The sequence below is a fragment of the Chrysemys picta genome, chromosome 11 (genome assembly GCF_011386835.1).
Source record: "Chrysemys picta bellii isolate R12L10 chromosome 11, ASM1138683v2, whole genome shotgun sequence".
Taxonomy (NCBI): domain Eukaryota; kingdom Metazoa; phylum Chordata; order Testudines; family Emydidae; genus Chrysemys; species Chrysemys picta.
In genome coordinates, this window is record NC_088801.1 from 49,926,757 (window position 1) to 49,951,725 (window position 24,969).

At 40.4% G+C, this 24,969-nt stretch overlaps 1 protein-coding gene across 20 annotated transcripts in view; it reads left to right on the plus strand.

Annotated features, from left to right (window-relative positions):
- GULP1 (GULP PTB domain containing engulfment adaptor 1) overlaps nt 1-24,969 on the plus strand; it is a 331,420-nt gene that overhangs the window by 79,035 nt on the left and 227,416 nt on the right. For 4 of the 20 annotated variants that reach the window (XM_065561969.1, XM_065561954.1, XM_065561961.1 and 1 more), the window contains exon 2: nt 10,154-10,250. The exons of 15 other annotated variants lie outside the window; for them this stretch is intronic. The gene's annotated coding sequence lies outside the window, so the exon portion shown is untranslated. Of the gene's footprint in view, nt 1-10,153; nt 10,251-19,877; nt 19,915-24,969 lie in introns of those variants that run through there. One more of the 20 variants, XM_065561956.1, reaches the window with a different exon arrangement.

A 24,969-nucleotide genomic window follows, 5' to 3' on the forward strand; every position in this document is an offset into this window, starting at 1 on the left:
ATTTACTATCCGTTGGATTGGAGCAAAAGTGAATTATACTGAGAATGTGATTTTTTTAATGCTCCTTTACAGAAATAATGTAACATTTATGAATCCTGGAGGGTTTAAATACTTAGCGTGTTTTATGAAGAAGCATTTTGAATTTATGGTGGTCTTTTCCTCAGTGATAAGAGAGGCTAGTGTCCCAGAGAAAACAGTTCCACTGTGTATAATTTTGAAGCTGGTTTAGCAATAAGCATTGCACTTGGGGGATCCTATAGTTCTAATCTCTCAAGTACCAGTAGGTCTTACTATAAAGATTTATGATGAATAGAGTTAGGGCCAAATGTGCTTAGAATAGGTTTTTATCCATTTTCATACTTAAAGGGAAAAATAGGCATTAAAATAGACATAAATCTCTAACACAGATGTGTCAGAGCAATGAGGGCGGTGTTGTATATGTAGAATGAACACAGTGCATGAATCCTTGACTAGCCAGGGGCTAGGAATAACAAGAACATCATAATATTGATGTCTCAACTGGCAGTTCGGTGTCCTGCTTTCCTACTAAGCCAACTCAGTCTTTTATAATTGGTTTTATGTGGTTTGGGGATATTTAAAACTCCCATATTGTACCTATGAGAAGATATGTACGTAATTCCACTGAGTACTGGAACTAGATGAAGGAAACTAATTTTTGTGTGAGAGAATTTATGAATTGCCCCTGGCATGAACTTACTGTTGCAGTGAATGGATTAGGGGCATTAATATAACAAATACAGATGCCTGTGGCATCAAAACAAGTAATAGGCACAAAGTCAGTTCCCCCAAAGGAATGGAAAATCTGAAACTTTGCAGGTGACACGTTCAGTCTTCAGAAGTGTTTTTAAGCCATTAAGATCCTTTATAAACCACATAACTACATCCATTTGCATTTTAAACTAGTTTTTTTTTTTACTTGTAATAGAAAACAAATGTTTTAAAATTGTGTTTATATATAATGTTATAAAACGGAAAGGATTTTAAGGGATGGTGGTATACACACACGTACTGCAGCCCTCATTTCTGGGTAGACATAATATTGCTTATCAATTAACTATTCATGTACACCCATAGCTAGGGCCCTACCAAATTCACGGTCCATTTTGTTCAATTTCACGGTCATAGGATGTTAAAAATCTTAAATTTTAGATTTCAGCTATTTAAATTTGAAATTTCATGGTGTTATAATTATAGGGATTCTGACCCAAAAAGGAGTTGTGTGTGTGGGGGGGAGTTGGCAAGGCTATTGAAGGGGAGGTTGCAGTACTGCTACCCTTACTTCTGTACTGCTGCTGGTGATAGTGCTGCCTTCAGAGCTGGGCAGCTGGAGAGCAGTGACTGCTGGCTGGGATCCCAGCTCTGAAGGCAGAGCCGCCACCACCAGCAGCGCAGAAGTAAGAATGGGATGGTATGGGATTGCCACACTTACTTCTATGCTGCTGCCTGCAGAGCTGGGCCCTCAGTCAGCAGCCACCACTCTCTGGCCACCCAGCACTGAAGGCAGCAGCGCAGAAATAAGGGTGGCCTGGTATGGTATTGCCATACTTACTTCTGTGCTGCTACTGCTGCTAGCAGGGTGCTGCCTCAGATCTGGGCACCTGACCAACAGCCACCACTCTCCGGCCGCCCAGCACTGAAGGCAGCGCAGAAGGAACAGGAGTGGGAGTACATGAAGATGGGCTGGGTCTGTTAGTTGTGTAGCTTGCATGCAATGCGGAGATTTAAAAAGGGTTCCTTTAAAAGGAAAAGTATCAAATTATCAATTAGGAAGCACGTATTCTTTGTAAATCCATGGGAAATTATATGCATTGAATAGGGTAGTAAGGGTGCAGTATGATGAATTATGTGGATAAATGCCATCAAGTTCCAAGATGGACCTAGACTGATCAGGATCTAGGGGCTCAGGAATGCAAGCCATTCTGTTCTGTTTCCTACAGCTCTGCCTACCTGCTGCATCATTTATGAAACCTCTATAGCTCTCCTTATGTAATGGAAGCTTACTGGGAAATTTTTAGGAAAAATCAATATAAAATTGTCAATAAGGATGATACAGTTCAAAGTCCATTCATTAACAGTATTGCTATACAAATAACATATCCATAAAATCAAACCTAATTTACTATATCTTGTCTTTGTCATGAAGAGTGCAGTATTGACTATGAAACTTCCATGATTTTGTATGTTGTAGAAGAAGCAAGGTCTATGTGGAACAAGTTAGATAATTCCATTGAGTTGTATCGTCAAGGTAATGCTTGGATTGTAAGCTCTTTGGGGCAGGGGCTGTCTTGTTTTGTTTGCACAGTGCCTAACATAACAGGGTCCTAGTCCATGATTGGGGCTTCTAGATGCTACTTTAATACAAATAATTTATAATAATAACAGGTTCCCTATTAAGGACCACATTTGCTAACCTGAGGTCTTAAAGTGCCCTCCTTTTATGTAACACTGAACAAACAAACCATGCTTTAAAAAAACCTAATGTTCTATGTTTGTTTGTGCTAAATTAAAGGAAACTGAGGTAAGGCTTGAGGACAGAGGTGGGCATTTAGAGGTGGAAAGCTTGAAGAAGCAATTAGAGGTGGAAAGCACATTCCCTGAAGATTCTGTCAGTATTGGGCATACTCCAGCTCAGGGGTGAGCCGAATTTCCCTATAATTGCAACTCTGGGCTGCTGTGGGCTGTGCTGGGTCTGGGCATCTGAATATAGAGCAGAAAAACTATATTTTCTATGCTCTCCATGACATCACTGCAAGGCCCATGCAGTGTGGGGGAGAAAGCTGCCTGATTCATATGCAGAGAGGACAACAGGATCTGGAGTGGAAGGGGGAATAGCCTGGGACAAGGAACCACTAGCTAGGAAGGAAGAGAAACTGGTGTGGGAGGCTGACAGAGGGGAGAGGGAACCTGGGACTGGCTGAGAGCTGGGGTGGAACATGGGACAGATTGGGCTAGGAGACTCAAACTGGGATTGGGATCCGGTGAGGGAAATGGAGAGGCGGAATTAGGATCCAGTAGGTGTGGGGGATACTAAAGTTGGATGTGGCGCCAGGGGAGACTGTGACTAGCTGATCAGGAAGAATAGAACTGAGAATCCGTGGGGTGGAGGGAAGGGATACAGATGTGATAAGGGGGACAATTACTACTGGTTGGTCAAAGAGACTGGGAGGACTGGGACTGGGTTGCGCAGGGAGCCAAGAGAGCACACCGAGATTGGATGAGGAGCCTGTGGGGACTGGCAGTGTGGGTGTGGGGAGTGGAGGCCAGTGTGGGGAAGCGAGAAAAAGATTGGAAGGGACAGGGCATAAGGGACCACACTGGTAGGGATAGGCAGAAGAGTACGTGTCCACTGGAGCTCACTGCCCTGCCTCTGCCATGATGGTTCTAGGCGATATTAGTCAAGTAACGTAAACCATACTCTTGACAGGTGATCACTTGTGTCTTATTCGTTTTCTAGATATCTGACTTCAGACCTTGGGGTCTGATTTGCAGAAGTGCTGAGCACTCATAACTTAAATGAAGTCAATGGGAGCTGTGCTTTGAAAATATAAAGTGCTAAATAATGCTAAGTACCCTGAAAAATCAGATCCTAGGCATCTGAAACTGAGCAGCCAAAATTCATGGATACTTTTGACCTAAAATTTTCTTTGAATGAATTCCCCATCTGTAAAATCGGAATAAACCAATCCCTCACTTCAGAGGGGTGTTGTGAAGATAAATTAATTACTACTTGTGGAGCACTCTCACTATAATTAAACTTGGAAAGATTAGTTTTTTATCTGTAAATGTTGATAAACATCAATTCCACCGTACACACACAAACCGATGAAAAAATATTTTCCTAGATAATAGAAACTTACAGATAGGAAAAGTAAGAAAAATGCTGCTTGAGAACTTATTAGAGTTTGTTTCGTGACATTTACTTTTTATGTTTTGATGTGATGTTGGCAATTTGTATTTTAACAGTTTGAGAAAGCTTTATTTTTTTGAATCTCAATTTCTACTGTCATTAAATAATTATTGTCTGATTCCCCCATAACTTCCCACACCTGTGAACATTTAAATTGATAACAATTGCTTTAAAAACAAACATCAATATTATCCACAGAAATTATAAAAAGAAATAAAAATCAAATTCTGTCAAATTTATCCACAGCGCTGAGCACCATAAGGAAGTTAATAATTATCATCAGAGCAGGGTTTGGATAGTGAGCAGTAAATAAGGCATGGGGCCAATGAGGAGAATTAATATAATATTGAATAGCTGCACTGTCCTTTTGGTATGCTGAATGAGACTGTTTCTGTGGAAAAAGTGTCCTAATGTAATTAGACGGTATCATAAAGCATATACACATGGGAGCCAAATTAAAGTTGCACAGCGAACCTTAATTCTGGCATTACTTAACTTTTGAGTGCTTGACTTTGTAACCTGAATAATCTTTTTAGTGTAGTTTTTGTGTAAGTAATGTAATAAACACTGTGTATGGATACATAGACAATATACTGATGCATGTGTGTATTTGTGTTTGTGTATTTATCTATAAATACACACTATGTTTACTCAATGCAACTACTCCCATGAGTGTAGAGTTACTCATAAAGATTTGCAGAATAAGGACCATAAACTGTAAAGGTACATTGTGTCATCTCCTCTGTTAAATGAGTACTCTCTCTTTTTCTGGCTTGTTCATCACAGTGATGACAGGATTTGGCTGGTTTCAGAAGGAAGTTAGGGAGCTAGTCAAATTGCTCCCAAGACACTATTTGCTTGCTGACACCTTGTCAGAGTGGCAGTAGCATATTTCTTTCAGTCTGAGGTGAAGCAACTTTTGTCACTTAGTGGAAAGGGAAGGAGAGGAAATAAAACCTAATGTATATGTAAAGGAATTCTTGTTTACCTCTGCTGTTGTCAAATCCCTGTGGATTTATTTTATATTTGATTAGCACTGCCTCTTCTACAAGAATGAGTGTTAATTCTTATACTTCTAGTATGTATCATGTAAGAAAAAATTTCTCACTAAATTAATAAATATATCTATCTTTATAGATATGATTGCTTGTAAATTGCTGCTTTTAAACGTTTTGAATACATATCACTGTTGCAGCATTCCCTTTTTAAAACCAGAATAAGTGCCTTATCTCTAAAGGAGATTATGGGGATTAAATTGTGATTAATGGCTTTGTCATTATATTTGACAGTGAACATATTTTTAGAGGAAGAGCCCTTCGTGGCATCTCTCATGTTTTTTATTTACAAAATGCTTAGCCATCAGTTAAACAACCCATTGGCCCCATAGGAAGACTTGGAGCTTGATCCTGCAGCCCATACTCATCTCAGTAGTTCTATTTATTTCAGAGGGGCTGTTCTTGTGAGTAAGAACAGCAGACTTAGACTCCACATTTATTTTTAAATAGCATGTTCTATGGCTAATGCATTTTTTTTGTCAGTGAAGCAAAATTAGATACATTGGTTGGAGAAGGGAGGTTGGAGAGGACATTCTCATAGTACTGAGTGCTATGGGGGATTCTCAGGAGCAGCTGCCCTCAGAGGCTGCTTTAGTTTATGATGAGGGCAGTTTCAGCCACTATTAGCAACTAAGAATCCAGAGAGTACACGGGCAGTATAAAACCACACCTTTTCCCTCTTCTGTGACCTGGCCTTTGTCCCCTGTGCTGTGTCTCTTAGGAGGTGCACCACAGAATTTAGCCCAGGTCTTCTAATAACTAAACTGAAGTGTATATAAAGGGGAATGGAGAGAGATGGATATACTGAAAATGGGGAATGGCTCCCATTTTCCCTGCTTTGAAAGTTCACTTCACCCCCATTGCAACAGCCAGCCCTGTTCACACAGTATTTCCCACTTCGAGGTGTCCATGTGGAGGCCAACAACTCTTCCATTGAAATCAGTGGGAGTTTTGCTGTTGATTTCAGTTAGAATGGAATCAGACCCACAATGTTGTTTTCGGTAATAACTGGCTGCCCACCCATACTCTGCCTTTTTCCTATGGACATAGTCATGGACTCCGCCCAACTAAGAATGCATTGATGTCCTAACAAGGGGAGAGTACGCACATGTGAGGGGTGAGAGGAGGCCGTTGTTCCTAGCTGAAATGCAGCCAAGAGTGCAATGTTAAAGGAATGGTATCAGAAATGGTCATGAGCTGATTTGGGCTGTGAATCCATGGCCTTCTGTGATTGCTCCAGAAGCAAGTGTGCTGTTAAACAGGCCAGACGCTCTCATTAGACCATCTTATCATCATGAGATACTCCTAGTATTCTATACACACAAGCTGCACTAAACCATTATTAAGGTTCCAAAATCAAGCACACAAAATTTACAAAAACAAAATATTTGAATGCTGCCGATTAAGAGATCGAGCACCATCCATCTTCAGCACACGGGGCATGTGGAAATAATGGTTTGTGATCGTGTTATTAAAGAATGTATCATAATGTATATTTACAAAGCTGATTAATTAAAGTTGGATGGCCAGTCTTAATTCTGGCAATTCCTAACTTTTGAGTATGTGACTTTGCTGCCCTAATAATGTTTTACCATAACTTTTTTGTATGTAATTGGCTAGGTTTTCAAAAAGCAAAGTGACCCCCCCAAAAAAATTACATCATGTGGCATCACTGACACCCCCATGATTCATCAGCATGGTTAGAATGTTTAGCACTGACCTCTATCACTTTTTTTGTTAGCTCAAGTGGCTATGCTATTATTGCTATGTGGACCAGAATTAGACGGGGATGAGAGAAATACAGTTTGGCAATGGATTTCACAGGTATTTGCATTCAGCAGAGGAATGATGAGACTCTGGAATCTTGGGTCCCATTCCACTCTCTGGAGGGAAGTGTGATCTAGTTGGCACAGACTCTGCTGCCCCATTCCTGCCAACTTGTCCCTGTCCCAGTCCTACCTCTTCACTACCTCTGGCTCCTTGCCCTAGTCCTGGCTTTTCAGCCTTCTCATCCCAGTCTGATTCCATACACTGCTAGCCATAGTCTCCCCATTGGGGCTTGCTTTCAGAGTCCCAGTCTACTACCCATCCCCAATCCCAGTCTCTTTGCCCAGCCATTGCAAGTTCCTTTCTCCTAGCAACTCCATCTGATATGTTTCTCCCTCCCGCTCACTGACTCCCTTTCTTAGTCTCCCTTTCCAGGCTTCTCCTCTCATCTCCCCCAATACCCAGGGCCGGCTATGGCTTTTTTGCCGCCTCAAGCAAAAAAAAAAAAAAAAAAACTTGCGGCGCGGCCAGAGCCAGAGTGCCGGGGGACTCCCTGCGCTGGTGCCCAGGCTAGCCGGGGAGAGAGCAGGGGGAGAGAGAGAAGGGGGCGGCCAGGGCTTCAGTGGGGCGTTGTCAGCGGCCCCAACCGCTGAGCCGCCTGCCGGGAGGGCTCCGTGCTCCAGTCAGCTGAGAGGGAAGGACGCGGCTGCCCTGCCGGGCTTGCTGCAGGGCACTCCCTTCCTCTGCACCGCCGCCCCCTACAGGGTGGCCGGAGCGGAACAAACAAACAAACAAAAAAAGCGTCCGTGCCGCCCTAGGATTGGGCCGAATGCGGCCTCGTACAATCTGCCTCCCCAAGCACCAGCTTGCTCGGCTGGTGCCTGGAGCCGGCCCTGCCAATACCTCAGCTGCTTGTCAGATTTGTGTCTCATCCCTTTTCATGCTGATTTCCATCCCTCCCCCCACTTGTTCCTAGTCCCAGTTTTCATGTCCAGCTAGTCCCAGTCTCCATCCCTACGCCCAGCTCTTCCTCTGATTTCAGTGTTGTTCCCCTTCCGCAAGCAAATGGCTTCCATTCTCCCGCTGCTTTCCTCCCCAGTAATCAGTCTTATTCTCCTTTCCCAACCTCTGCTATCTCGGTCCTGGTTCCCCTGCCTCCCAGTCCCATTCTCCTAACACAGCTAGGCACAGTTTCTCTCGGCATCCTCCTTTTAGTCCCAGTCTCACCAGCTCCCTGTTGCAATCTAGTCCTTTTCCTCACCCCAGTCTGGTGTTTGTCCCCTCTGCATTGGAATCGGGCAGTTTCTGTCTCCACTGCCAGGGGGCAGGGTCAGTAAGACCACAGGAGAGACAAGCTCTTTGCTCTCTGTTCCTATGTCCCGCCCCAACCTGGCCCTACAGAGCTCTTAATTTGCCCAAGCTCTCTATTCGACCAAGAAGTGCTTCCCCCATTTGCACTGTTGTTCTTAGCAATGTGATGTCCAGCTGCTTCCCCGCTGCTGGAGCCTTTTCCCACAACAGGGAAAAGGCTCCAGCAGCCGGGGAAGGACTTTAGCAGTGGAGAGGAAGCAGAGAGAGACTCCTGCAGTGGGGAGCTGCCAGAGCCTTTCCCTACTGCAATGAAAAACTTCAGCAGCAGGGAAAGGGTCTGGCAGAGGAGAGGCCCCAGCAGCTCCCCACTGTCGAGTCTTTTCCCTCTGCCTTCTTCCACCAGTCTTTCACTGACACATGTACCTCCACACCACATTGTGGACCCATCCCGCTTTTCACTGTGGCGTGTAGCCACACATACCCTATTTGCTGGTGTGCAGTGTAAATGTAGCCTAAAGCACTACATTAGCTATGCCTTTATTACTGAAATAATTTAACACAGAGAAATCATTGCCAGCTGTGATGTAAATTTTTAATTCTCTACATTAAACAAATTCAGGCTTATAATTGTTTAAATTCTAGCAAGGTTAGAAATAAAAGTCATAATGACTCTGATGTATTCTCTTGCCAAGATCCTAAAGTGCTCAGCAAGTGTGCTGACACCCCTTAGAGAGAGAGAGAGAGCATTCACTTCACTCATTCCCAGAGTAGAGATGCTTCTGGGACAGACGCAGCCTTTAAGTTGTCAAACTGATGGTATGAAGAATGGTTAGGGCCTGATCCAAAGCCTGTTGAAGTAAGTGGAAAGCTCCCATTTACATGAATGGGCTTTGAATCAAGCCCATGTGGGGGGAGAGAATACATCTACCTATTCTGAATTTAGCCAGAAATACACAGCTAATATCACTGTTTGTTCTTGCAAAAGATACAAATGGGATTTTTATTCTGAAAGAAGAAATGTCAGCGATATGGTACATTGAATAATGTGTGATTTACCTAGCAAGGGCCTCGTCTAAGGCCCATTGAAGTCATTGGGAGTCTCTCCAGGAACTTTAGAGGGTGTTGGGTCAGGACTGTAGGGACCCATTCTTCACTCTGACTCTTATTAATTAGTAATGAACTCCATCAGAACTCCCGTTGCAATCAGTATGAGGAAGTGTGACAGAAATGGGCTCTTAATAACTGGGGGTCTTGTCCTCCTGTAATTGAAATTGTATAAATAATAAAATCAAACAGAGAAGCAGTTTCTTAAAATAGTGGCTTGTTACATCATAGAAATGTTAGTAGTTTGCCATTAATTTAGCTGATGTCATGCCTACCTTTTAAGACCGTCAACTTCAAGTCAGCAAAGGTCACGTCTTTTAAGTGCTGCTATAGTGTCCTTTCAGATAGTCATGCTCATGGGGCTCCTTTGCACACCACTCATCCTTACTGGTGTCTGTCACAAGCTATATCCACAGTCACATCTTCTGGATGGGATGTCTCCATGTTAACCATTCAGAATGTCAGTCATTCTCAGTAGTCAGAGCCTTGCTAACTGAAGAGCAACATCCCTTGTTATCCTGAAAATGCTTTCTGAGTTGATGATGAAGAGAGGACATTTTCAGTTAGAATACTCCAGTTCTGTATGAATTGTGTGTTTTCACCACATGCTTAAAAGAATTATAGCTATAATTTTGCCACCTGAGATGACTTTTCAAATAATGTCCTTATTTTCTCTTCTCTAACTAGATTCCTGTGGCTCCCTTCCCCCCAGTACTGGCTCTTTCCTGGGTCAGAGCAAAGTGCAACTGCTGGCCACAAGGTCAGCCCAAATATTCAGACATTCATAAGAAAACTATGCACCAGCAGGATTACATAATGTTCAAAATATGGCGCACACATGGACTTGCTGTATCATGTTTCTCTTAGAACATTGGTTCCATTGTTAGTAGTAATAAAATGAGGGATAATAACTTGGGAGGTGAGCCATACATTCACTTTATAGTTAAGTTCTGCTAGTGCAGTTGCTACTGTGTGATCTTTGTTCCAGTCACAGATGCAGAGTGCAGCTTGTCTCAAAGATAGTGCCAGGAGATGAGACAGACGCTTCTTGGAATTATCCCCACTGAGCTTTGGCACTTATAACAGTAAGTGTCTGCCTATATATTAATTATAATGAAAGAATAAATATGGTGCTTACAGCACTCTTCATCCTGGAAGCCAAATGTGACTTACCAATATGCTGCTAAATTTGCACCTGCACACCACACACAACTTGCAGTTGTTGGGTCCCAGATGATAGTTTTCATGAAGGTGAATGAGATGAAAGTCCATCTTTTGCAGATTCAGTGGAATTCATGTAGGGAGTAAGGGGCCAGAACAAATCTGTCTTTCTCATCGGGTTGGGGGGGGGGGGGGGGGGATTTTCATATATAAGCTTCTTGGTCCTCATGGAAAATCCTTTTGTTCTGTGTACAGCACCTAGCATGATGGTTCTCCAGGGGTCTGTTCCTGGGGCTTGTAGATACTACCACAATACAAATAATAATAACAATGTGTGTGGATGATGGAAGTAAAATATGCACTTGGGATATGTGCATCTTGTTTGCAACAGCCACTGGGGAGATAAATGTGTGAGGGGCAGGTGTCTCAACTGATTGTACTAGTAAACATCATAAAGTGCTAAATAAACTTTCTGACACAGTGATATACAGGGATCATACATTCACCACTGAAATTTAGCCACCTTTGGGGTGGAAGGTATTGCTCTCTGAACGGTACACATGCCTCTTTAGCAGCACTGTGAACACAACCCACTCTGCACTTTTATATTAGATGCCAATTGAATTTTGGATTGATTTCAAAGTCCTCAACTTTGCCGATGCCCAGTCAGTGCTTTGAAGAGATCTTATCCATTCCACTTAGCCCCATGCTCAATGGAGATGATTCTGCTGATGAAGCCCGGGGTTCAGCTCATAATATTTGGAAGTAGTGTATCCTCAATATATGCCTGTGATTTATAAAACTCTACAGGAGATTAGATAAAACCTAATCTCACCACACTTAGATGTGTCTAGCAGAGCACCTTAGAACTTCCCCATATAGCTTTGTCAAAAGCTAGATGTAGAAAGACCCAAACATTAGAATTCAGTAATGGTAAAAAACCACCTTTAAAGGAGGAGAAGGAAGAGATAAATGACTTATTCTTGTGTTTATACATTGCTCAGTTGCTACTGTGTGAGTGATAGAAATGCCTACCTATAGATATGTTAAAATTGCCCAAACAAGAAGGCTCCAAAATTCCAGTCAGAGACCAGGCAAAATCCCATTAGTGTCTGGCAGGAATTCCAGCAAATTCCTAACAAGGAGAATAGGTAACTCACTAAAATTACCCATTTATTCTATCCTAGGATCCACACACATAAGATGGATTCTTCAGTCTTTCGCACTAGATACATTCTGCTCTGGAGATCAAATGCAAAAGCTCAGCCATATATCACTGGATCAGATATTTGGCTGGGTAAATCTGTCATCCAGCCACGTCTCAGTAATTCATGCAAGGTTGAATGCCTAGACCATGACTGAATCATTGATAATGGGGGTCTTATTAGTGACTAATAATAAAAAGCTACATCTGAGTTTATGGTCTCTGCTTATTATTGCCACATGCATCCTGAAGGAAGATGTCAAACCAGTGGGACAGATGACAAATATGATAGATAGCAAATGATGATCTCCATACTCCAAAGCTTCCTATTTTACTGAGTTCAGTTCTGAAATTGCAGAGTGCTTTGGCTCTGATACACTTAAGCGTGTGTTTTTAATGTTAAGTATGTTTGTAGTCCCATGGGATATTGAAGTCAATGGGGACTGCTTGGATGCTTAAAATTAAGCGTGTGCTTAAGGTAATTTGCTGCATTGGAGTTAGAGAGCTTAATGCCTTGCACGATTGAGTTCTTCTTAGTGTATGTGCAATGTGCCACAGGTCCGCTGGTTGGATCATTGAATTTGATCCGCTGGTTGGATCATTAGCTTCCCTGGCTTGGGCTGGGTACTGACGCGGAGTGCAACATGAATGCTGTTCCATTACTCCTCCTCCTCCCCAGGATTGAGTGTATTATGTAGTTTACCACCTTTTCTCTATGTAAGCTCTTTTTTATTTTAGTCTCTTTTTTTTTCTTATGGCCAGGGTACCCCACCAAATTCTTTGTTTTTTTTCTTCCAGTTTCTCAGTCTGATTCAGATTGCATGTTGCATTATCACTGTCAATGACTGACATTTTGCTGAGTGGTGTGATATGTTTGGCAGTACTTGACACATTTTGAAATAAGAATATAAGCTATTTAAATTACTAGTGTTTGATCCTGCAATTGTTTCACTAATCCCAGCAGTTATTTACAGACCAGTGGATACCCATATACAAGAAACTTGCTATGGGAGTTTTTTCCTGTAAAATAACTGCATGATTCTTAATAAGGTAATTGCTCAGCACAGCGCTAATTGTTGTGTCCAACAAGGAATAGAGTTCTGCTTAGATTTTTGTGTATGTGAGCAAATTTATATTCATAATAAGATCAATGCAGTACATCTGCCATTTATAGTAAAGGCTGCTTTTCTGATACACCAAATGAACGGCTACAGTAATATATACAACTCCAATTGTCATTAGCTATATAGTGCAGAACCATTTAATGTTTTATGTTAGATTCTGTCACAGCTATGTCAGGCTTTCAAAAGTTTCTTATTTTGTTTTTGTGCTAGTTATCTTTTGATAAGATGTACCTGACTGGAAATATTTCCTACTGTTTTTACAATAACCAAAACACAAACACACATTTTAAGGAATAAAATTGATAAAATATTCTATTCTGGTAGTGATACCTTAGTGAAGAATAACATAGGGCAGGGGTCCGCAATCTCTGGCACATGGCTTGCCAGGGTAAGCACCCTGGCGGGCCGGGCCAGATTGTTTACCTGCAGCGTCGGCAGGTTCAGCCGATCGCTGTTCCCACTGGCCGCAGTTTGCCATCCCAGGCCAATGGGGGCGGCGGGAAGCGGCGAGGGATGTGCTGGCCGCGGCTGCCGACGCAGCAGGTAAACAACCTGGCGAGCCACGTGCCAGAGGTTGCCAACCCCTGACATAAGGTTTATATTAGGGCAGTCAAGCAATTAAAAAAATTAATCATGTGATTAATCGTGCAATTAAACAATAGTAGAATACCATTTATTTAAATATTTTTGGGTGTTTTCTACATTTTCAAATATATTGATTTCAATTACAACAGAGAATACAAAATGCTTACTTTATATTTATTTTTTATTACAAGTATTTGCACTTTAAAAAACCAAAAGAAATAGTATTTTACAATTCACCTAATACAAGTACTGTAATGCAATCTCTTTATTATGAAAGTTGAACTTACAAATGTAGAATTATGTACAAAAAAACTTGCATTCAAAAATAAAACAATGTACAATTTTAGAGCGTGCAAGTCCACTCAGTCCTACTTCTTGTTCAGCCAGTAGCTCAGACAAACAAGTTTGTTTACATTTGCAGGAGATAATGTGGCCCACTTCTTGTTTACAATGTCACCTGAAAGTGAGAACAGGCATCCTCGTGGCACTGTTGTAGCTGGCGTCACAAGATATTTATGTGCCAGATGCGCTAAAGATTCATATGTCCCTTCATGCTTCATCAGCCATTCCGGAAGACATGCATCCATGCTGATGATGGGTTCTGCTCGATAACAATTCAAAGCAGTGCGGACCGATGCATGTTCATTTTCATTAACTGAGTCAGATGCCACCGGCAGAAGGTTGATTTTCTTTTTTGGTGGTTCGGGTTCTGTAGTTTCTGCATTGGAGTGTTGCTGTTTTAAGACTTCTGAAAGAAAGCACCACAACTCGGCCCTCTCAGATTTTGGAAGGCACTTCAGATTCTTAAACCTTGGGTTGAGTGCTGTAGCTATCTTTAGAAATCTCACATTGGTACCTTCTTTGCGTTTTGTCAAATCTGCGGTGAAAGTGTTCTTAAAATGAACATGTTCATCGGTCATCCTCATCACAATACTTTAAACTGCCATTTCAAGGAAGATGAGATCATAATAACTATAGACCAAAGGCAGTTAATCTGTATCCAAGACCATTGTGGGGGGGAGGGATAGCTCAGAGGTTTGAGTATTGGCCTGCTAAACCCAGGGTTGTGAGTTCAATCCTTGAGGGGGCCACTTGGGGATCTCGGGCAAAATCAGTACTTGATCCTGCTATTGAAGGCAGGGGGCTGGACTCAATGACCTTTCAAGGTCCCTTCCAGTTCTAGGAGATAGGATATCTCCATTAATTTAATTTAATAATTAAATAAAGATCTCTTGACTTATGTCAACTTTGTTTATTATTCATAACCCCTCCATGTCACTTTCCTTCTTGGTTACTTTTTATCTCATTTTCACATGCTGCTTATTTTATTTGTTGCTTTACTTTTGTTTCTTTGCTCCTCCTTGTCAGGTTAGATCATGGAATGTGCAGATGTGGCTGTCAGTACTTAAGACAGATAAAGGAATGTGACTGTTTATTCAAAATGACATTGTCACTACCGCTTTAAGAGATTAACAAAAGACCAGATACTTCAGTATTTTTGCTGCTTCTGAAAAAGTGCTTTAGTGAAAAAAAGATTGATAGTTGTGCTTCTGAATACCGCTGTGCTGTTGAGTAACTTGCTTCTAATGGAACAGTGTGTAAATATTTGTTCTCTCCCCCCACAACTTTATAATATGTGTAACTCGGAAGCAACTGTGGTGTGGGAAGCCAATGACAGAAGGTGCAGTCTAGTGGAGTTTGAAGTCAAAATGGATCTCCATTTGGTTACAAGGATGTGATTGTGCTGAGATGATTGCTGATTAGACCTTAGACTGTTTATAAAAAACACAGAGCTTCTATCCAAAGCTCCAGAAGCCTTTGGCATGTTGAAGACCGACATAGAAATAAACAAACAATGGGGTAGATTCTTACTACTGCAGGGAAGTAATAGAGGGTAACAACCACACTTACACTCACCCATAGGCTGGATAACCAGACCTTGTATCCAGGCTCATAGCTGTTGGCAAGTATGTTACTATGGGTAAAAATCCAAGTAATTATTAATTTGCATAGATTTGCATAAATTGAAGTAGATCTTGTCGAGACTGGGAATTTCCCCAATTGTAGCCATTGGTGAGGCTGCATCAGGTAATCTCACTAGAAGACCGCACTGGTGCAAATAACAGCCTTTTCTGTCTACGTTAAAGGTTTGCTGTTTTCTCTCAGGAGGCGAGGGAGTGGAGGAGATTGCCAGTTTATAGGCATTGTCCATGTGGACTAACAGGTGTTCATTGTACACCCATAGGAGGGTCAGAGAACCTGCTGTCTCTGGGGAAAACCTGTAGGACTTGCAACTTTGTAGTAGAAAGCAGGAACATTTAGTGCCCTAACCCTTCCCTGGAGCAGGTGGGGAAAAAATGGGTGGGGTCTTGTCCAGTCACAGGACAAAATAGCTGAGTTGAGATGGGTATTAATGGACATGGATAGCAGTAAATTACAGTCTCTTCAACCCTGTCCACAGGAGTAAAAAGAAACAGGGGAGGAATTGAAATTTGGTCCTGAGACATTTTAGTTTCCATACCACACCTTGCTTGTGTCTGTACCAAAAGCCCCGAATAAATAAAATGCTAAGATGTACTTTTCTGGTGTCATTAGTTGTCTTGCTTCTGTACAGCTCTGACTCTCTTCTTATCAAGGTAGAACAATAGGCAGGGTCTTCAGTCCTGACACATATGATTAGTGTCCTGAGAACCTGATTACCTTTTTTGAATTGAGCCCCCTGTTTTAGTAATGTATGGAATAGTTAGCAGAATACTAGTTCTGAATAGCTGTGACCTCTGCACACTGTCAAGGAATATCAAATAGAGAGGAGCGTCAGGTTATATAACCACTGCTGCTTGGAATGTGAAAAGTTTCAAAGGTACTATTTAAGTGTTTGGGAGAGGGGAAACGAAAAGCAGCCAGATTTTCTGAGAACATACCATGAAATGTTAGATTTGTCTTAGCTTAATGGAAGTTTTGTGTAAGCTGTACAGTTGAGTTGATATGATTGCTTCAAGCTTACTGTGGAAGGTCATTCTAATATGTTGGTTTGTTGCCATTTTAGGGCCTGGTCCCCTGAGGAGCTGAGTACTCTCAGCTCCCATTCTGGCCTTACCTACTGACTTCGGTATGTTTGTAAATGACACCACATAGAAAAGTGCCAATAAGTATTTCACTTATTTCTTGAGGCTTAATCTAATGACCATTAAGATCAGTGAGTTTTTCTATTGACTTCAAGGGGCTTTGGATCAGGCCCCTAATGAGAGATTTCAGCCTCATTGCTTGTCAGTGACAGAGAATCAAATATAACGGGCATCTTTCACTTGTCACAGAGAAAGACAGTCACTCAATCAATCTTCCTTATATATAAGAAACTGTGACCTTCTGCCTACTTACTAAAATAAAGGGTTTTTTCTCAATTAAGTTGAGAATTAACGCTAGGTCTTTTAATTATAGAAACCACTCTTCCAATGACTTTGTTTTAGTCTTTACTATACTTGAAGCTAGTTTAACTCCCATCTTTACGTTCTGTGTGTGTTCTTGCACTAGTGTACCACATTTCCTAGGAATACGGTAAGCAAGTAAAAAATGATTGTCTACAGTGTGATATGAGCTAAAACACTGTAAGTGGCACTCACTTAAAGCTTTCTTTCCCAGCACCCTGACTCTCCCTGTGGGGATAATGAAACAATCCAGTTGCTTGTTTTCTCCCGGAGATTGCACACAATCCTCAATCACTGTTCAGCCTAGTCACATCTGACTGGAAGAGACCGACAGAACTAGTCTTAAATATTTAATAAATTCAAGCACCAGATTCCCTTTCCTAAAATGTTGTTAGAGAGTGATGCCTTCACCTTTTTTTCTAAGGAGGGGGGTGCATTCCAGTAGGGAGAGAAAAAAGATGGGGCTATGTTTGGAATGAAAAAGGAAATAAAATCTTACTCACTGCTCCAGAGCCAGGTGCACATATCACAGGAAAAGCCTTCATTGGATCAGTCAGAATTAGTCCTATCTCTGTTAATTACATTTGTTGGAATTACTTTAAGATGCATACGTTGTCTACTTTCATGGGTTAATTGGATCAACCCCATATACAAGAACCACATGCTTTCATACATATCAACTAATGAACTCTTCCAACTTGAATATATATCAATATGGCATAGGAAATGTAATGTCCTATAGCCAACATACACATTTTAGTATACCGGTGTTTGGGTCATGAAGGTCCCTTGAACATTCTGAATCATATGAATGGTATTTTACTTCTCAGACTTGATCAGAAGAAGTTTTAGGATAGAGTCTTCAAACTAAAACACTAGATAATTTTACATACTAACCAATATGTTGAAATCATTAAAGAATAGATATTGAAATAGCACAATATACAGAACAAACTGTCATAAGTTGGAAGTCTCAGTTCAGAGTGAACAGAACTAAGGCTGGTTGTATATGTTTCCCATTAGAAACCTATTGCACTCTTTTCAATTCCAGAACATAGAGTATGTATATGAAAGCAGTGTGAGGAGGGTAAAGGGGGAGATGGGCTGCTTGGTAACAGAAGCACTTGTATATGCTCTTGCACTTGCTGGGCCAAGATTGAATGATGAACTGGGATGGATGTCTGTCGACAGAATAGTGAAGTTTATTGTCTAATTACCAGAGGGGTAGCCGTGTTAGTCTGAATCTGTAAAAAGCAACAGAGGGTCCTGTGGCACCTTTGAGACTAACAGAAGTACTGGGAGCATAAGCTTTCGTGGGTAAGAACCTCACTTCTTCAGATGCAAGTAAGACTTGCATCTTGCATCTGAAGAAGTGAGGTTCTTACCCACGAAAGCTTATGCTCCCAGTACTTCTGTTAGTCTCAAAGGTGCCACAGGACCCTCTGTTGCTTTTTATTGTCTAATTACAGCGCTCTGATACTAGCTGGAGATTTACATGATGTGTTGTGTGACAAAAGGTCTTGGTTAGGGTCTAAGCAAACAGCTAAGTTGTAGTAACATGTTTGCTTGTGCTTCCCACTGGATAGTTGTGTGTTTTCCTGGCTGCAAATACATTTTCTCTGTGATTCAGTTCATGCTGCTGTACGTGAAAAATCTGATATTGCAATTTGAAAAGGAAACCTTTACTCAGAATTCATGAATATAAATCCACTGGCATGGAGGAGATCTTAAAGGAAATGCAAGGCACCTCTATTAGATTTTGTGCACTCTATTAAGACTGAATCACACCAGCAGCTTGTACTAGCCCTTGCAAGCTCTCTGCAATATTTGACATTAATGACAAACTCGGTGATTTTCAGGGTAACTTCTCAAAAGACAGCTTAGATCTTTAAGTTTTTAATTATTCTGTTCTACGCTCAGCATGTTTTATCCCTCCTGCCCATGATACAAGCTGCTGGTCTGATATGACCTGCACTTCAAGACCCTGAGTGCATTGACTGACTGGAGGCTGATAAATGAAAGCTGTCTTCCCATCTCCGCTTCCTTGTGAACAACACCAAATGGCAATTGCATTTCATTCTGCACTTCAGAAAGAGCAAGATACATAATTAGCCATATGCATTCTTCCTGAGGTGCAGTGTAGTGTGTGACTGGCTAACTGTGCCGGAGGAATTTAGCAGACTGGCCAGGCAAATCATCTCTTTCTTCTACAGTTGGTGGTACTTAAAGGAAACTGAGCTGAAAGGGCATTTTACGTGGTAAGACGCAGGGGGATGTGTTGGTCAGCTAATGAACAACTGCAGGTTTTTAAGCTTGGCAGCAGATGTCTGATAGGCAGCAAGTGGTTAAATTTCACTTGTCTGGACTGGCATTTTGTTTGTCCTGGACTGTAATACAATAGGTTATTTTTTTCCTAGCCTGTTGAAAGCTCAGCCAGTAATTTTACTAATTTAGAAATATATTGTGATTCCCAAACAGAATAAACTGCCATAGCACTGGAACTAAACTTTATAGGGTAAAAACATTGATTTTTATTGTATTTTTCTATTCTGTCCACGTGGCAGTTAGGTGGCATACAGTTTAGTTATTTTATTACAGTTGAATAAGCTATTACAATATAGAACTCCAGTAACTTTTCCATGAAGAGCATTGACACTTCATTAAAATAGACAGGAAGAATCTACTTGCTATTCTTTAAAGAAACCCACTAAGATCTGGAAGGCCAACACCAAAATAATTTACCAGGATGATATATAGTGCAGTAAGACTATTCCATAGATGTAGGTGGCAAGCAGTGAGAGACGTTCTTAATTTTATCTACCACAAAAAGAATTAACTGTTACTATAGGGATTGAAACAAAAATAATGGCAGAATGATATAGTCTATGTTCTGTTGGACCTGTTCAAGTTATGTGTTCCTTCTTATAAAAATTAATAAAATAAAAACAGATTAAGCAAGTATCATTCTAATGGATCCTTAATAAGCCTTAAGTATGCCTTCCTGTGGTTTAAGATATGGTAAATGACTGGATCCTAAACTTATCTCCTTATTTTTAGAGTAGTTTCTCAATGAGGCTTAAAGTTCAGACAGCTGCTTCTTTGATTTATTTCATCATATCCTCATTAAAGATCCAGTTTGCACTGCTGGGGAGCTGTGTCCCATTGTTTTTTCTTTAAAATATTCATCCAGAGGCATCCGTTCAGAAGAGGGAGCTGATCTGTTGGTGAATTCAGAAACATGGTGTTTCAGGTAAGAGTGGCTTTGAAAATGAATCTGGACACTTGGTGTCATTTGCTGAATGAAAGGCACAGTACATTTAATCAATGTTGTTATTTTTATTTATTGCTTGTGAATTACCCAGATTGTAAAAGGTGCTTATTGTGCAGAGGTTGTTTTTTTTTCTTTATCTGTGTGTTGTCAGTCAGAGTTCTGTCTCTTTTGTTTGTACTGCTTAAAAATAAAAATAAAGTTATCACATCTTCCAGTTATTTGACATTTGCAGAACTGGAACTTTTACTCTATTACAATCCACATGATGTTAGTTAAAAAAAAAACTATACAGTACATTATTAATAGGCATCTAGAAATCTAATTATCTTGCAACTTGTGTGGTCATGTATTTCTGTGCAAAATGTACAGATTCTTACAAGGTGTAAAATGTTACTAAATCAAAGGTTAGCACTTTATACCCACTTTGCATTCAGTGTGAATGATAATACCAGGAGCAATGCAGTGGATAATAAGCCCCTAACAAGCTAACTTCCATTGTACTTTCCCTAGCATGGGAGAAAATATATATATTCACCTACACTCCTTAAGGCCCTAAGTGTCTTCTGACGCTCATTGTGCATGATGAATAACTTTACAGAAGTCACTGGGGTCATACCAGTGTAAAACCAGCATAAGTGAGTGGAGACTCGGGTCCTGAGACTATATTGCAAATTCAGTTTGAATTATGCACATGTATCTGATGATAGAATTGGCCCAGTTTCTGTATCTAATTACTTCTAAGTTATAAAAAAAGTCATCCACTGGTCCTCTTGACCTAAGGTGTGAGACTGGTGCTTTGAAGATTATGTAACTAAGTTCTATAAGCAGCAAATCAAAGATTTTAAAAACTTTTAGCAAGAGGCATGCTAGGATTAATCCGCTGTTTACTGTAGTATATGTTGACAGTCCTCTCACATAGATGTTCTATACAAAATAAGATGAATGTGTTGGTTCCAGTGGCTGTTCTGCAGGCTAATTTTAGTGTTCATTTATATTAGGGATTTTTTTCTCTGATGGGGGGTTCAAAAGTTGTTAATGTAGACACGCTCTTAGTTTAATGCTTCCTTCTACCATGCTGATTCTTTGTTGGTTAGGTCAATAGTGAGACCATTATTTTTATTAGAGCTTTTCAGTAGGAAGCATTCTACAGTTTATATCAAGCAAGAGTTTATCAAACTTCTAGTTGCATTTTAATAAAGGGTGGTAGATTTTAAGGGAAAATGCTGCACTGAGGATTTATTATTACTATTTTTACTATTTTATTATTCTACTCTGCTTGCTTAATGTCTCCAGGCTAGTTGTTGGTTGGTACAGTGGGTAGCATTTACAAAGACAGATTAGAAAAAAAAGAAAAGTAATTACAACTCTGTGTGTGAAAATATTAAACTAAATAATCTGTAACAATTGTGAGATATCTGGGTTAGAAACCAGTTCTCAGTGGGCCTGATTTGGCTGGGGCCAGTAGGCACAATTGAGATGTAACTTGAAACTTACATTGACAGTTATCTCAAGCAGTGCCTTTACCTGAGTCCAGGTTGACTGACTTTTTCATTGATTCCGTGCATCATTAATGCTAATAAACAATAGCAATATGCAGTGTTCCTCTGCCATATGAAATGTTCCCATTACTCTTCCAAGTTGGGCTGTAAACCCTCTGCTCAGATATAACAGGGCAGCATCCAGAGCAGAAGTGCTTCAGTTTCCTCTGCAGCCAGCCATGCTAGGATTATTTATTTATTTATTTATTTATTTAAAGAATCCGTGTACAGGCCTTCTGAGCATTAATAGTGAAAAGAAAGGTCCAAGATTATTTGCTCTCCGTGTGTGTGTGTGCGTGTGTGTGTGTTTGTTGTGTTATATGGCAATACTACTAATGTCGTCTCCCAGCTTAACATTTTTCCTTTGCCATTGATGCCAGCCTGAAGGCCCCCTTGGTTTTATTTTCCATTCTCATATTAATTCATTCCCCCATGGAGATCTTATGCTTGAAACAACCTCCCTATCTTATCCTCCTTTTTTTAATCCTTTCTGAAGACCAGATTCTTGTATGAGAGTTTGAGACCTAACCCTCATAAGTATACTGCCATAAACCTTTCCTTTTCTGATTTATTTTTTAAAAAACTTTTAATTTACCATCTTCTGGGACATCCAGTGAATTCTCATCTTTTTTGTGAAAGTTAGATCGTAAGTTCCTCAGGGCGGGGGAATTTTTGCTTTATTTTATTTATTAATTTTTTTAGTGTGTGGCGCACAACATGGTGCTTCACAAATAAGTATTAATATCATAACTACTAAGAAGGGCAATCTAGTGGGTGATAAAATTATACGTTTTGGTCGCTCCACTCTAAATGTTGGTGTCTTACATAATTCTAAGTGGAAAATACCAAATCTGCATATCATTATTGTTATGGAATATTTTCATGATGATGGTGTCCAGAGACCCCAGTCAGGAGTGGGCTCCACTATGGTAGATGATGTAAAAACATAGGCCCTAATATTACCAGGACTTAAACAAGTGCTTAATAATGTGAGTAGTCCCCTGGGAATATGTGTACCTTTACACACTCTGAGTAGTTCCATTTACAGGTCTTTGAAGGACCAGGGTCCTAGAAGGTAGACATGGGTTTTCTTCTGAAGAGCTTTATGATCTACATTATCTCACCAATATTAGGACCACAGATAAAATTTTCAAAACCAACCAAGTTCCATTTTTAAAAGTGGCACTTGGGAGAATAAGTCTCACTAAAAGTCTATGGGACTTAAGGTCCTAAGTCACTTAGATGCTTTTGAAAAGTTTATCCAATGGTCCTTCACTTCTTGCATGATCTGGGGACTCTTAACTTCAACTGGAATACTCATGATATTAATCCCTACACTTGGTAGTAAGTGTCTACAGGATCAGGCCCCAGTAAAAAAAAACAAAAACAAAAACAAAAAAAACAGACACACACACACACACACACACTCTCTCTCTCTCTATTTCCCTTCTGACAGTACAGTATCTATATTGATACTTTTTGGTTACAGAACACACATTTTATTGCCCGACTTTATCAGGTCATATTATTTAATTGGCACTTTCCTTCCAATAATTAAAATTTTGCTTGAGTGATTAGCTGAATAATATGATAGCTATCAGACACAAAATATTTGTGTCTTTGCTGTTCAACAGAATACAATAAATTGAGTAATGTAATATAGAAAATTATTGGCATAGTAATCATGAGTATAACACAGTAATTTACAAAGTGCTAGTAAATATATTGTTTGAAAATTTAAAATGCTGAAATATACATTTATCACTGTGTACATATTTTGTGTGTGAAAAACAGTTTTACATTTCAGAACTCTAAATACTTAAGATGAGATTTTTTCCCCAAAAAACATTTAAGTGACTGAGGAGCACAAATCCTATAGAATTTCAGTAATAAACATGTGACCCCTTAAATGGAAACTTTAATGCAAGAAGGTTATAATGTGTTACCAGTGGTTAGGGCACTAGGAGGCCCAGATCCAGTTCCCCATTCTACCACAAACTTCCTCTGTGATCACTGGCAAGCCTCCCTTATGGCCTGTCTACATGGCAAATTACTTCATGACAAGCCAGGGTGTGAATCTACAGCTTGCTGCTTGGTAATATTCTGCATGGAGTATGTCAAGCCTCATTCTGGAACTTTGCGCTCTGTATCCCTGTGCTGTGGCAGTGTTCACATGGGATGTTACTGTACAGCAAGCTGGCATGCTGTAGTGTCACATCTTGGCTTGCTGTGCAGGATCTTGATGTGTAGCAAAGCCCTTAGTGTCTCTGTGTACCTTGGTTGTCCATGTGTAAAATGGATCCCCACTTTCCTACCTCACAGTGGTGGTGGTGTGAGGATAATTACATTATCATAGTTTCTGAGCACCCAACATATTTAATGAGGACCATGTAAGAACATTAAATAGATATGAATGGGATTTCTGCATGTGTAATGACTGGCTCATGTGGGGTGCAGAGCATGCTCTTCAACTCCTACTGAATGCCAAGGGGGTTGACACTCGGCACCTCCCAGGTGGGCTCTGAGGGGCCAGTTGACGTCAACAGGCAAAAGATTGGGTCTGAGAAATGAAGGACTTGCATCTACGTTCACTATACATCCAGAACATCAATTGATTGCATAAGAAATTCAGGATCAGGTCCTAAATGAAAACATGTACATGTGTGTTGAATTAATTTCCAAGTGTGAAGTGCAGTAAGAAAAATAAAAGAAACAAACCCACTGAGGTCTTAATTAGAATAGCATAGCATTGAATTATGTGGTTTTAAGCTTCAGTGAAATGATGTTACTGGGTAGAGAGAGTTATTTTTGTATAAAGCATACAAACTCATTATCTGCTGCAGTAAATTAACACAGCTTTGATTTTTCAGAATGTGGTAATCAATAAATATTCATAACAATCAGTGAATATCTGATGTTTAATTTTTTACATTTTTGCGGACTCTCAGGTGCCTGCAACTAATGAAGTAAAACAAGGGTTTCAGGAATAAAATATTTAGTATTCTGAGTGCTGGCAGGCAGCATTTTAAAATTAGTCTTCATTGAATTAAACATGATGAAAAGTAAATTAAGTGTAAACTGACCTTTTTGTGTTTACAATTATGTTTGTTCAAGTTACATTTTTACCAACTGCCCTTCTTTTTTACTTCGTACACTTTTTTTCTAAAGAATGTCTTTTCAAGTATTTCTTTTTCCTCCCAATGTCTCAGAAGCATCATTGAAGCCTTATTTGGCTCCAGCAGGCTGATACTGGTCACAAATATGCTTATAATCCTATAGCAGGGCTGCAGAGCTGATCTTGATTACAGTCAAACTGTAGTAGTCCTGCTGCTCAGACATTGAGCAACCATGAAACAGATATGCAGGGGAACTGTATGCCCCTAAGCATGCAGGTTCTGCCTAAGCCACCATCATAGTTTGGCTTGGGCAAACTGGGGAGGTGCATGCCCACGAGCTCTATAGTCCTGCACCTCTACCTGGCCAAAGATCTGTAACA